The sequence below is a fragment of the Rattus norvegicus genome, chromosome X (assembly GCF_036323735.1).
Source record: "Rattus norvegicus strain BN/NHsdMcwi chromosome X, GRCr8, whole genome shotgun sequence".
Taxonomy (NCBI): domain Eukaryota; kingdom Metazoa; phylum Chordata; class Mammalia; order Rodentia; family Muridae; genus Rattus; species Rattus norvegicus.
Genome location: NC_086039.1, coordinates 136,849,989 through 136,862,271, shown reverse-complemented (window position 1 = coordinate 136,862,271; position 12,283 = coordinate 136,849,989). Strand labels below are relative to the sequence as shown.

At 37.1% G+C, this 12,283-nt stretch overlaps 1 protein-coding gene across 1 annotated transcript in view; it reads left to right on the top strand.

The window, feature by feature from the left end:
• Positions 1 to 12,283, top strand: part of Gpc3 (glypican 3) — a 367,829-nt gene that overhangs the window by 295,327 nt on the left and 60,219 nt on the right. The gene's annotated exons all lie outside the window — the stretch shown is intronic.

The window sequence follows — 12,283 nt, the reverse complement described above, 5'->3', positions numbered from 1 at the left end:
TCTACATTTAGCTTTGTCCCAGGCACCTCCAGGCATCATGGGATAACTCAAATAAGTGCTCTATTTTCACTTCTGTCTTCTTAGATAAATAATAATATTCTATTCCACAAAAATACTGGAAATTACTAATTCCCAAAATCAGGAGGACTGTTTCAGTACAGCTACATTGTACTTTTTTTTTAAAAAATACATTGTGTGTGTGTGTGTGTGTGTGTGTGTGTGTGTGTGTGTGTGTGTGTGTGTGTGCTGTGCATCTGTATGTGCCATAGCATACCTATGGAGTTAAGAGGATAACTTGTGTGAGGGGCACCAGATCTCTCCTTCCACCACATGGGTCTCAGAGATAAAACTCAGGTTGTCAAATTAATGAAAAGATACTTTACCTGCTGAGCCATCTCCCTGGCCCAGATACCTTGTTATTAAATATTGTCTGTGGAATCCATGGGGTGGAATTAGGCAAGAGAAAAAAAGCTGAAACATACTATTAGAGGGAAAAAGTAAAACATGTAAGCATGTTTTCTTGAGGAGAAGGGGAAATAACACAAACATTAGGAAATGGAACAGAGATGGGAATGAGATTTCCTAAGAGTAGTAATTGAGTCTTATTTAAAAGTGTCAACTTGAGCTTCATGTAGCTAATGTGTCTCCAGGCTAATGGGATAATTACAGGTGGTTGAGTGTTGGAGCTGGAAAGAAGACATCACTGGCTAAAAGAGAGCTAGCTTCCTACTGAGTTGGACTCCGGGGGCTGGTATTTTAATCCAGGCTTGAGCTCGTCACTTGTCACATTGACTAACATAAGCTCTCCCTTTTGGCAAAGATATTTTAATTACTTGATTGAAGTGTAACTTACATTTTATAAAGTCACCCATTATAAGTGAACAATCTGAAGAGTTTAACTAAATTCTACACAGCTGGGCAACTATTAGCCCACTCCCTTTTGTTGTAGCACCCTAACGAGTTCACCTTGTTCAACCTATTTTCAGACCTTCTCTACTCCCACCTCAGTCTTGTGCAGCCACTACTTTGCTGTCCCTGTACATTGTCTCTTCTGAGCATTTCATATAAATGAACTTAGACAAGATGTGGTGTGTGTGCGAGTGCGTGTGTGCGTGCGTGCCTGTTTGGCTTCTTTCACTTAGCACAATGTGTTGAATATTGACCTGTACTGTAACATGTATCTGTCCCTTGTTTTTTAATTACTGAATAGTACTCTTTGTATAGCTATACTACGTTGCTTTTGTTCAGTCACCAGTTGATGGACATTTGGGTTATTTCCCAGTTTGGACTTGTGTAAATAATGCTGCTAAGAACATTCCCATACAAACCTTTGTGTAGACAGATGTTTTTAATACTTTTGGGTAGATTCCTTTAGGGTATAATGATGGGGCATATGATAAATATGCACTTAATTTCTTGAGAAACTCCTCAAGTATTTTCCAAAGTAGTTGTACCATCTTGTTTTCACGCCAGCAATGTATGAGGTTCTAGTTTGTCCATATGCTTTTTGATATTGATTGTTGTTACTCATTGATTAGACTTTGCAGCTGCTTTTACTAGTATCTCACTGTGATTTTAGTTCCCATGTCTTCGTGAGTGATGATGTTAAGAATCTCTTCATAGACAGTTGGCCACTTATATGTATATCCTTCGATGGAATGCCCATTCAAATAGTTCTTGTGACATTTTATAGTTTACAAAAGAAATAGAAGTGAAAAAATGGGAATGTGCCAGGACATAGTTTGCTCTACCTTCTGTGATGTACCCATCAGCTTCTGGCTGTTTTTGTGTTTGTTTGGGGGAAGTGTTTGTTTATGTGTTAGTTTGGTTGTTTTATTTTGCTTTGTCTTGAACTAAAGCACTGTAACACTACCCATCCTCTTCACGGACACCTATAATCATTTAGGTGAGGCAAGACTGACTACACGGCTTGGGGTGAGATATTATAAGATGCTTTTGTATGTATTATCTCATTGAATCTTCAGGGGTGTTCCATGAGATACATAGTCCATTGTCTGCTTTTAACACATGAAGTTATGATTGGATATTGCACACAGATGAAATCAAGCGATAAATAGAACACCTGGGCCTTTTTTCTTATTAATTTGGGAGCTGAGGATGAAATCTAAACGTTTTCCCACTGAACTATATATCCAGTCCACTGTACTTAGTCTTAATACTGGGTTTTCTAATCTATTCTTTCCAGAGTTGTGGCAAGCGGTCACACTTGAAGGTACATTTTAAAATGTCATGCTTTAGGATTCCAGCAAATCCCAGAGCAGCACCTTTAGGATATAAAGTGGGAATGGTTTTAGGGCAAGCTTTCAGGAAGCGTTTCCTCCTTAACCTGATTAAGATGAACTGGCCCAGATGTCTGAATCTCTGTATTAGAGACAACCTGATTGTAATCTGCAAACAATACAGAGTCAAAACAGCTGCTGAGAACAGGAAGTCCAATAGATGAGGTGGCATCTTCTGATTGGACATTTATTTTAGGAAGAAAACAGTTTACTTAGGCCAACAAAACAATGTTCAATTGACCATGTGCTAAGTTGTGGGTCAAAATAGTGTTAAAATTAAATATATAAATAAAAATATTAATATGTTTAAAATGTATTGTATTCAGTTCCCCCTAACATTTTAAAGAGATTTTATCTGAGGGAGTAGGCAAGGAAATAACAGTTTTGTGTCATTTAGAGGCACATTTTAAAACATTTTGTCATAGATACTTCATAAATCATTAAAAATGTATGTTTTGATATTTAATGTCTGTGAAATTTCCAGATTCCCTTACATACTCAGTTCAACAGACACACTCTCTCTCTCTGTCTCTCTCTCTCTCTCTCTCTCTCTCTCTCTCTCTCTCTCTCTATTAGATTAGATGTTTTGGTTTGGGTTGGCAACTGTGGCCTTTATTACTATAATATACAAGAGAAATATGAAGCATTATTGCCTTCCCCTAAAACTCTGTAAACTTTAGTGAGCAGTACCGAATCACCTAAAACAAAACAATGAGATTCAAATCACCAACTAAATCAAATAAAGAATCAATAAGAATTGTGAGAGAGAAGACATCTCTGGAGACTTATCAACTGTCCCTTCACCTGTGGAGCAATCTTGTTGGCCCCCAAATAGTAAATCTTTACTGTACACAAGCTAAACAAAAGCTCCTCTATCGGGCTAGAGAGATGGCTCAGCGGTTAAGAGCACTGACTGCTCTTCCAGAGGTCCTGAGTTCAAATCCCAGCTACCACATGGTGGCTCACAACCATCTGTAATGAGATCTGATGCCCTCTTCTGGTGTGCCTGGAGACAGCAACAGTGTGCTCATATACATTAAAAATAAATCTTTAAAAAAAAAAACTCCTCTATCCTGAAAATGGATCTATAATCATCCATTTTCCACAGAGCCATGTATTAAATATCATCCGTAGACTTTATTCCTGTGACTTTTGAAATTATTCCTCCAGAAATCATAAGGAAGAAATGCTAAAAATATATCATTAATTGGAAGACCACCATGAAATAGGCCCTCATACCACTTATGATGGCTACTAAAACAAAGCAAAAAACTATGTACACAAATTATAAAGTCTTGGTGTTAATGAGGAAGGGCGAAAGTTTAAACTTTGTACCATTGGTAGGGATGTAAAATGATAGAGCCATTATGAAAACCAGTCTGCGAGTTTTTCCTCATAATGTTAACAATAACATTATATGGTCTAGGAATCATGCTTCCGGTTATTACATTGAAAATAATGAAAAGCTAGGAATATTTGCACATCTGTACACATAAGAGCATCATTCTCCATAGCCAAGATAGGAGCAAGGTTTCCATCAGCAGATGGAGGAGTACAATGTTGAGAACACAGTGGGGCGTTACACAACGTAAAAAGATGGTTCTTTCACATTGCTAGAACATGGGTGAATCTTGAAGGCATCACAGTCAGCCCATCATCAAATGTCCTTAGTCCGCTTGCATCTAGAATGGTTAAACCCATATAAACACAAAGAAGAATAGTGCCTTACAGGATTTTTGAGAAGAAGAAAATAATGGGTTGTCATTTCATCTATAGAGGTGAGATTACAAGATGAAAAAGTTCTTGAGATAGGCTGTATAACAGTGTGAAGATAATTACCACTGCTGAGGTATACAGCTAAGACAGTCAAGATAGTTTTGGCACTCGCCGTCAAGCCTGCCAACAGAAGCTCAGTCCCTGGCACCCACATGGCGGAAGTATAGAACTGACTTCTAAAAGTTGTCCTCTGAACTTTATTACCATGTACCATAGCACATGCCCTCCCAAACAAATAAATTTAAGTGTAACAGATTTTTAAAAGATAATGAATTTTGCACTACGTACAATGTAGCACAAATAACTTCTAAGTGTGTTCCATATTCTGAAATAACAAAAACAGTACTCTAAGCCACATATAATTCATTTATAGAGAATCTTACCATAACGTACATTATGCCTTTGTAAGAAGGCACGTAGTATCTAACATTTTCTCAACTTGTATGTCCATGGATCTATGTTTCCAATGCACTATGCAACTTGTACAATGTATTAATGAGTACGTTTTACAAAATGTTACTGTATAAACTTCTGGTGATTTAAGGTCTTACCCCTCTACCAGACATTTTATTTCAAAGAAATACCTGCACTAATTAGCACTTATGCAAAAAAATGTGTCTCTAAAGATAGAATGTTAATCCTTACAAATGCCTAAGGTTTAGGGCATCCGGCCACCTACCATCTCTCAGATCTATGCTTGCCAACGGCCAAACTCTTCTGCCTGCTTGCAAGGTCAGCCTGGCATTTTGACAATGTAGGCCATTAAATTCTGTAGTTACACATATGTATGTGATCCAAGAGCTGTATGGCTTCTTTAAGCCATCTCTAGTCCTTCTAATACAGAGATCAAGCATTTCCAGGGAAGAACTTTTATGTTGTGCAGAAACATGTGGATAGAGAAAATTCAGGTCAAAAAAGGAAAACTTGGGTTGGATGTTATCATATGTAATTCAAAACGGAAGGTTGCTTGTAGGTTTATGTATGCTGTAGTTGAGGACAATGACATGGTTAAAAGCCAAGAATTTCCTCCATGAGCAGGTGAGAAACAGCTGACATTCTCCATTGTTTTTCTAAGGCCTTCCAATGGCTTTTCCAGACCTGCAACTTGTAAGCATTTCAGTAACATTTGATTAGCAGTTATGCCTTACTGTGTCAAACCTAAAATTAGAATCTGATTTCCTGACATTGTCTCTCCCCCAAATAAAGCCTCCAATAATTCTGTATTCCAATGGGGGGAAAATACTTATCCAGCCTTGTAGTGATATCACACAACTCTAATCCCAACACTGGGGAGGCACAGATGCCCAGATGAGACTAAGGCCAGCCTGATCTACAGAGTAAGTTCTAGGACAGCCAGGCCAACACAAAGAAACACTCTCACAAACAAACAAAATCATTCCAAAATTATTTCCTCCTTTCTCTTTGGAGGACTCTCAACAATATACTGTCAGGACTGAAAAAAAAAAAAAAACTTAGGGTTTATGCGACCCAGCTTCCTTTTTGGGCATTAGGGAAAACAAAGGCCCAGAGAGGTTAAAAAAAAGTCCTACCAAGATGCAAAAGCTGACAGAGCTGAAAATACATGACTGCTTATCTGGGACTCATTCTAGCATACTGTGATACTGCATTAGAATTTGATAGGCAGGAGCTGAATGTATTTGTGACTCTAGGTCAAATTTGTTTATAGTTTATTGGACCAGCAAATAACGGGGGTTTTATTTGAATGCCAGAATATGATTCCTCAGAGGTAATACAATTCGTAAGCTGAGTGTGAAATTTAAAACCTGAAATAAATCAGACTCACAGCATGTAAGCATGTACAGTAAACTGTAGTCTAACATTTTGTTTTATGTGCAAACATATAACAATTAAGCCACATGTATCCACTGAAATGACTTGGTAGTTTTGATTTGCATCGGTACTACAGCCGATTCTGAAGGGAATTTTTATTAAGAATTATCTGGCTTTACTATGCATGATATATCCTATTTGTAAATGATATAAACACTGTGGAGCTAAATGAAAACCAGAAAATAGCTGGCTTGATAGGAAAGGTTGTCTAGAGTGTAATGGAAATAAAATGCATGGTGCCTGAGATGAAGGAAGTCTCTGAAGTCATATTATCTCGTGGCTGATAAATATAGAGCTGTGCATGTAGTTAAGGCCACATAGCATTTACTAGCTTCAAATCCATTAGCCATAAAGCAGTTAGGGTGAAAGACCCAAACCAAACTAGTGTCTTGTTTCATAGTTCTCTTCGGAGGTTCTTGGGTTATGGAATAGTTACATTGCACTGTCCTGGTTCTGATTAGTTCGCTTGGAAGAAGCCATTAACCCAGTAAACAGCATTACTGGTTTTATTTATTTATTTATTTATTTATTTATTTATTTATTTATTTATTTATTTAATTTATGTGAGTACACTGTCACTGTCTTCATGCACACCAGAAGAAGGCATCAGATCTCATTACAGATGGTTGTGAGCCACCATGTGATTGCTGGGAATTGAACTCAGGACCTCTGGAAGAGCAGTCAGTGCTCTTAACCGCTGAGCCAGGACTCCTGGTTTCTTAATGCCAACACTGACATATGTAGAGTGTAATTATTTTAGGATAGGTAAGCAGTGGCCGTTACAGAGAGCTTACAAAAACTAACAATAGCAAAAAAAAAAAAAAAAAAAAAAAAGAGCAAATTTGATCTTCATTAAAACACTCATACTTTTGGAGCTGAAGTGGTAGCTCAGTAATTATGTGGACTTGCTTCTCTTCCAGAGATCTAGGTTCGATTCCTAGCACCCACATGGTAGTTTCCAACTCCACAACTCTCAGTTCCAGGGGATCTGATGTTCTCCTTTGACCTCCCTGCCTGTCACCAGGCACACACATGGCTATGCATGTATACAGGCAAAACATGTATACACATAAAATTAATAAATCTAAATTTTTTAGAAGATTTTTGTCCCTGTATTCCCAAAAGACTGATCTGTGTTTTTTATAATGTTTGGTTTTAGTATGTTGGCTCCGTAGAAAAAGACAGGAATTGTTCTTTCGTCTATCATTTTTATAGAAATAAATATGGTATTGTTCAACAATTGATGTAATTTTGACGGGTAATAGCTGTTCCTGAGTTTCCCTTTGCAGGAAGATTTTTCAGTTACACAATCAATTTTTTTACTTTCCACTAATATTCAGATATTTCCTTTTTTTCCCACCTTGAGTCAATGCCTGTAGTTTTATTAGTAGGGAATTGTGTAATTTATATAAGCTTTTCAATCTCTCTGTGTACAATGTTCATGCTCCAATCTCAGTGCCTTCCAGAATTCTGTGAAAGTCAGTAGCAATGTGCAATTTTCTGATTATGCTTATTTATTCCTTTGCTTTGTTTTGTTTGTCTTTAATGTTGTTAACATTAATCCTTCTGCTAGAGATTCAGCCTAGGGCGTCATAATTACTAAACATAAACTGTATACAACTGAATCTGTGTTCTTTCTTCTCTTCACCTAGCTTTGGATTATTTGTCTCTTCTTGTTTAGCTTCTTAAGGTAGAAGGGTGGGCTATTTATCTTAAATCTTTCCCCTCTTTTGTTAATAGCTAATTTTTTCTCTCAACATCGCTTTTGCTGTATCCCACAAGTAATAGCATATTATACTTATAATCTCATTCTCTCCAAATATTTTCTAATTACCCTTGTTTTTCTCCTTTTGCTCGTTTTAAACAGTAATGACAACTTTCAAGTGCTTATGAATTTCTCAAATTGTCTTACATTACTGATTTTTTTTCTGTGTCATTTCATTATTACCTGAGAGCAAACCATTATGATTCTAAGTACTTGTAAATTGTTGATACTGATTTTATAGCCTGGAAGATGTTCTTCTGCCTGTTAGGTATCGTTGGTGACTATTGTTATTTGAGTCATGTTTTTTCATCAGTCTTCTAAGTGTTCTATTATTTAATATGAGATAATCAAATGTCAAGTTGTTACTCTTAGTTAATTTTATTTTATTTGTGTTTTTATATCATGTGTATACATGGGTGCCCAAAGAGGTTGAAGAGAGTGTCCGATTCCCTGAGCTCTAGCTCAGGTGGTTGAGAGCCATTTTCCATGGGTGCTGGAGAACTGAACTTTGGTCCTCTGAAAGAGCATCAAGTACTATTAACTGCAGAGCCATCTCTCCAGACCTTTCAGTTAAATCATGCGTAAGGAAGAAAACAATTTTAAAATTAACTGATACTTGTAGAATTATTGTACTTGTAATTTCCCAAATACTTAGTGAGTTTATTACATTGGGTCTTACGTGCAACCTGATACTTTCGTCAGATCAAAGCAGCCTCTTTTTATTGTTATTTTTATGGATGAGAAAACTGAAATTCTTATACAATGGCTTTCTCCATGACACCATGTTCCATGTGTCCCTCTGTCTTCCACATAACTCTCATAATTCCCTCTGTTGTTTTATTTACAAACTCAGGTTCATTTTCTTTCATTCTTTATACTTGACCTTGTTCCCGATAGTTAAAAATATTTTTTGTAATATCTCTTAGAACATTTTACTAAATTCTTTGGTGACACAAACTAAGTAGAACAGCCACACCGACCAAAGCCATATTTCCACAGGTTCTGGCCCTTAAAGTAGTCCTCATCTGTAGTCAGGTTTATTTTATATCTTGCTTAATTGGAGTTGATGTTTTAATGTTTTATTTCTTTTTAAATATGAAAGTTTTTTACTTATCACTTATGGAATGTGAATTAATGTTGAAAAGCAGTAGACATCTGTCAATGTAAACATGGACATCCAGAGATATTTCACCCACGCCAAGACATCTCTTCCTCTGTATTTCCTCCCATCTCTTCAGTGAACCACTCTTCTCCACAAAGCCATGTGCTAAGGGCACAGTTTATCAGAGAAGAGCTGTATCTAAAGCTTCAAGATTAATCACTATCAACAAAGAAATTTAGCATTTACTGCTGTCTGTTGTGTTCCCACATAACACAACAAATTAATTTCTTTGTGATAGGTTATGTAAGTCAGCTGGTAGAGTCACATTGAGTAAATGCAGAACCTAGTATTTGGAAACTTTAACCATGAACAAGATCTTGACTGAATTTAAAATAGGCTTTGGCAGAGTAGAGGATCTGGTTCATGAATGAATGTTGTACCACAGTTACACAGTGCATTGACAGATGAATATGCAAGGTACCACTGGGAAAAACCAAGTCCTAGAGAGAAGACTAACCATTCCAGTTGTAAGTATTGTTTCTTTGTCATTTCCCAGTCAGCTAGCCAAAGTTGTAAGAATGCACTATGAATTACAGGGATGTAGTGAAACAGACAGGAGGAATAATGGGCATGTATAAGTCTTTCCCATAGAGTTGGAAAGGGAAATTTCACAGAGCCATACAGTGTTTAGGTGTGGTTCTCTAAAAGTAAAGTAATGTTTCTAAATATACAGGTTTGACCCATATAAAAATGCTAATGCCTAATGCTTCATGCGAAGAAACAGTTTTCCCAGTTGAATTAATGGAAAGGAAATTTTATTCCTGGCTTGTATGCTTAGGAAAAAGAAACAGATGTTAGGCTGGGGTAGGGTGAGGCAGGGACATGTATCAGGATAGTGAAGGATGTGATTAGTAACATTTGTCTTCTCTAAACTCTTGTGGCCCCCAAGTTTGACATTACTCGTTAAAAAATTTAGTGGTTGCCACTAATCAAGGGATCTGTGTAGCCATGAATATTTATGCCTCTGAATTTCTGACCATTCTCTCCCTGGTGTTGGGGAAGGTATGCCTGTCTCTTTTCGGTCACTTCAGATGATTATCTTAGAATGTACTTTGAACTTGTGGAGACGCTGCAGACAATTTTACCAATGCTTACAGTATGTATATTGCTGCCTCTTTTCAGAAACAAAAACATTAAATCGCAGCCATCTGAGATTTTAAAGTAAGTCTTTAAATAGAGTAAGGAAAGTATGAAATAAAGTATCATTGTATTCAATTAAATACACATGCAAGGATTCATTATAATTAAGACTCGCTGAAGTGTTTGAAAAGAATAGGAGGGAGAAAAGGAAATGACTAGATATTTTGGCAGATTGACTTAGCCAGCTCATTAGGAATGGATAAAAATGAAGACTTTGGAAGGATATAAGAATAATGACTTAAGAATCACAAGTCCTACGGGGCTGGGGATTTAGCTCAGTGGTAGAGCGCTTACCTAGGAAGCGCAAGGCCCTGGGTTCGGTCCCCAGCTCCGAAAAAAAGAACCAAAAAAAAAAAAAAAAAGAATCACAAGTCCTCTTGTACAGTGTGTTAGATTTGTGTGTCTTCTTAGGAAAGACCAAACACAAAAAATAATTTCTTTTTTATATGTTTTTGTCTTTGTTCTTGGGAATTTTATACCTGTATATAATTACAGACCATCACACACACACTCGATTTCCCTTCTCCATGTCCCAGATCACCTCTGAATTTAGACTCAGTAGTTATCAAAATCAATTTGCATTTAACAGTTTTAGTCCACTACATTTCCACACATACTAGGCAGAACCTTCTGGGGAACCATTTATTTCTTAATGGCAGACTGTACATTCTGGTGCCTTTGCCCACCTATGCCCAGGCACCTTGTCATCCCCTTTCCTGGTGATGTTGTCATGTTTGGCAAAAAAAAAAAAATTCCAAAGGAGAACCTCCTTCCATCGTAGCATATTTAAACTCATTTTTGTAGCTCTCAAGTCCCTTTGCCTCTTTTTCACCAACATGGATTGAATTTCCTATACGATCTCCAAGGATACAGCAGACATCTAGCATTCCTCATAGAATTTAAGTCTAAAAAGCCAGTTGTGTGGTTGGAACATGCTCTATCTGTTGCCCATAATGACTTGCTGCCCTCATCTGTAAAATCAGGGGATTGGACCTGGACTGCATAATCACCCAAATCCTTTCTAAGTCAACACTCCTTGTTTATCCCCTTAGGAAGATGTTGCATCTAATACTGAGCACTTCTGTGTGTTCAAAAACATCTAATAAATCCTTTCGTCTACACTAAATGTCATCCTCTGAGATGTGAGTATACTGGTTTTCGCCCTGTTGCACCTAACTAGGGCACTCAATTTATGTCTTCAAAGAGTATGACTGCCAGGAATCTCAGAGGATGGTGGAGAAACCCATGTCAGAACTGGTCAAGACATTCTTCCATATTGAGCTCAGTGAATGGAAACAAAGAAAGGTGGAGCCATAGATGTATGTTGACTGTAATTTGTTATGTATGTTTTCCTTTTCTCCTCCCACACTTGCATTCTCTTATTCCTGCCATTCTAGCACCACCATCATCCCCAAATCATTGTGGGAGATGGGGAAAGATACCAGATAGGATAACCAGCCAAGTACTTAAGTCTCAGAAACAAGCAAAATGTGTGTGTACCCCATAGCCATCAGAGAGTCCCAAGGAAGCAATGAATTTACTACCAACTTCACCAACATGTACCTAGCCAAATAGCATAAGATCTAGCTCTCCCCAATACCTAGTATACATTGGGTGGACTTAGCTACATAGTTCTCTTCCCAGAGCTTGCATTTAAATTCTAATAAGCTTTTTGGGGAAATCAAAGGGCCTATCTCTAGAATGGATTCATAAGCAGATCAGGCAGGAGAAATGGTTGGTGTGGTTTCAAATTAAATAATAAGAAATGATAAAAGAGTTACTGTCTCAAAAGGAAATGATTATATTTGTAGTCAACCCGCAATCCTACTCATACTTCAGAGAAGTAAAATTAATCAAAAGTCAAAAGCTCCCAAATGAACCAGTTCTTAGCTTAGGGACTGAAAGTCAAATGTTAAGGTTGGTTTAGGCAAATGATAAATAACGTATTTTTGTAAAGGTTAGTTTAGGCAAATGTTAAGTCAAAAATATTTCTTAGGCTTAGAGTCAACCAGGCAGAAAGTATTACTGCTCTAAAATCCTGTGTAAGTATATATGGAATTTACTAGACTAAAATTGGTATAATGTCTGCCAATACCAACATAATAGAAGCAAAGTGACTGGATTTTGCTAAAAGACTGTTTAGTAGAGGATTCCAACAAGATAATGATTCAGTCAGTGTCTTGCTGGTTAGGCTTTCTTTGAAGTGTACTGCTCATAATATCCTTTAAAGTGTTCTAAGCAAGGGCTATTGGTATAGCTCAGTGGTAGAGTCCATGCAGAGAACCCTAA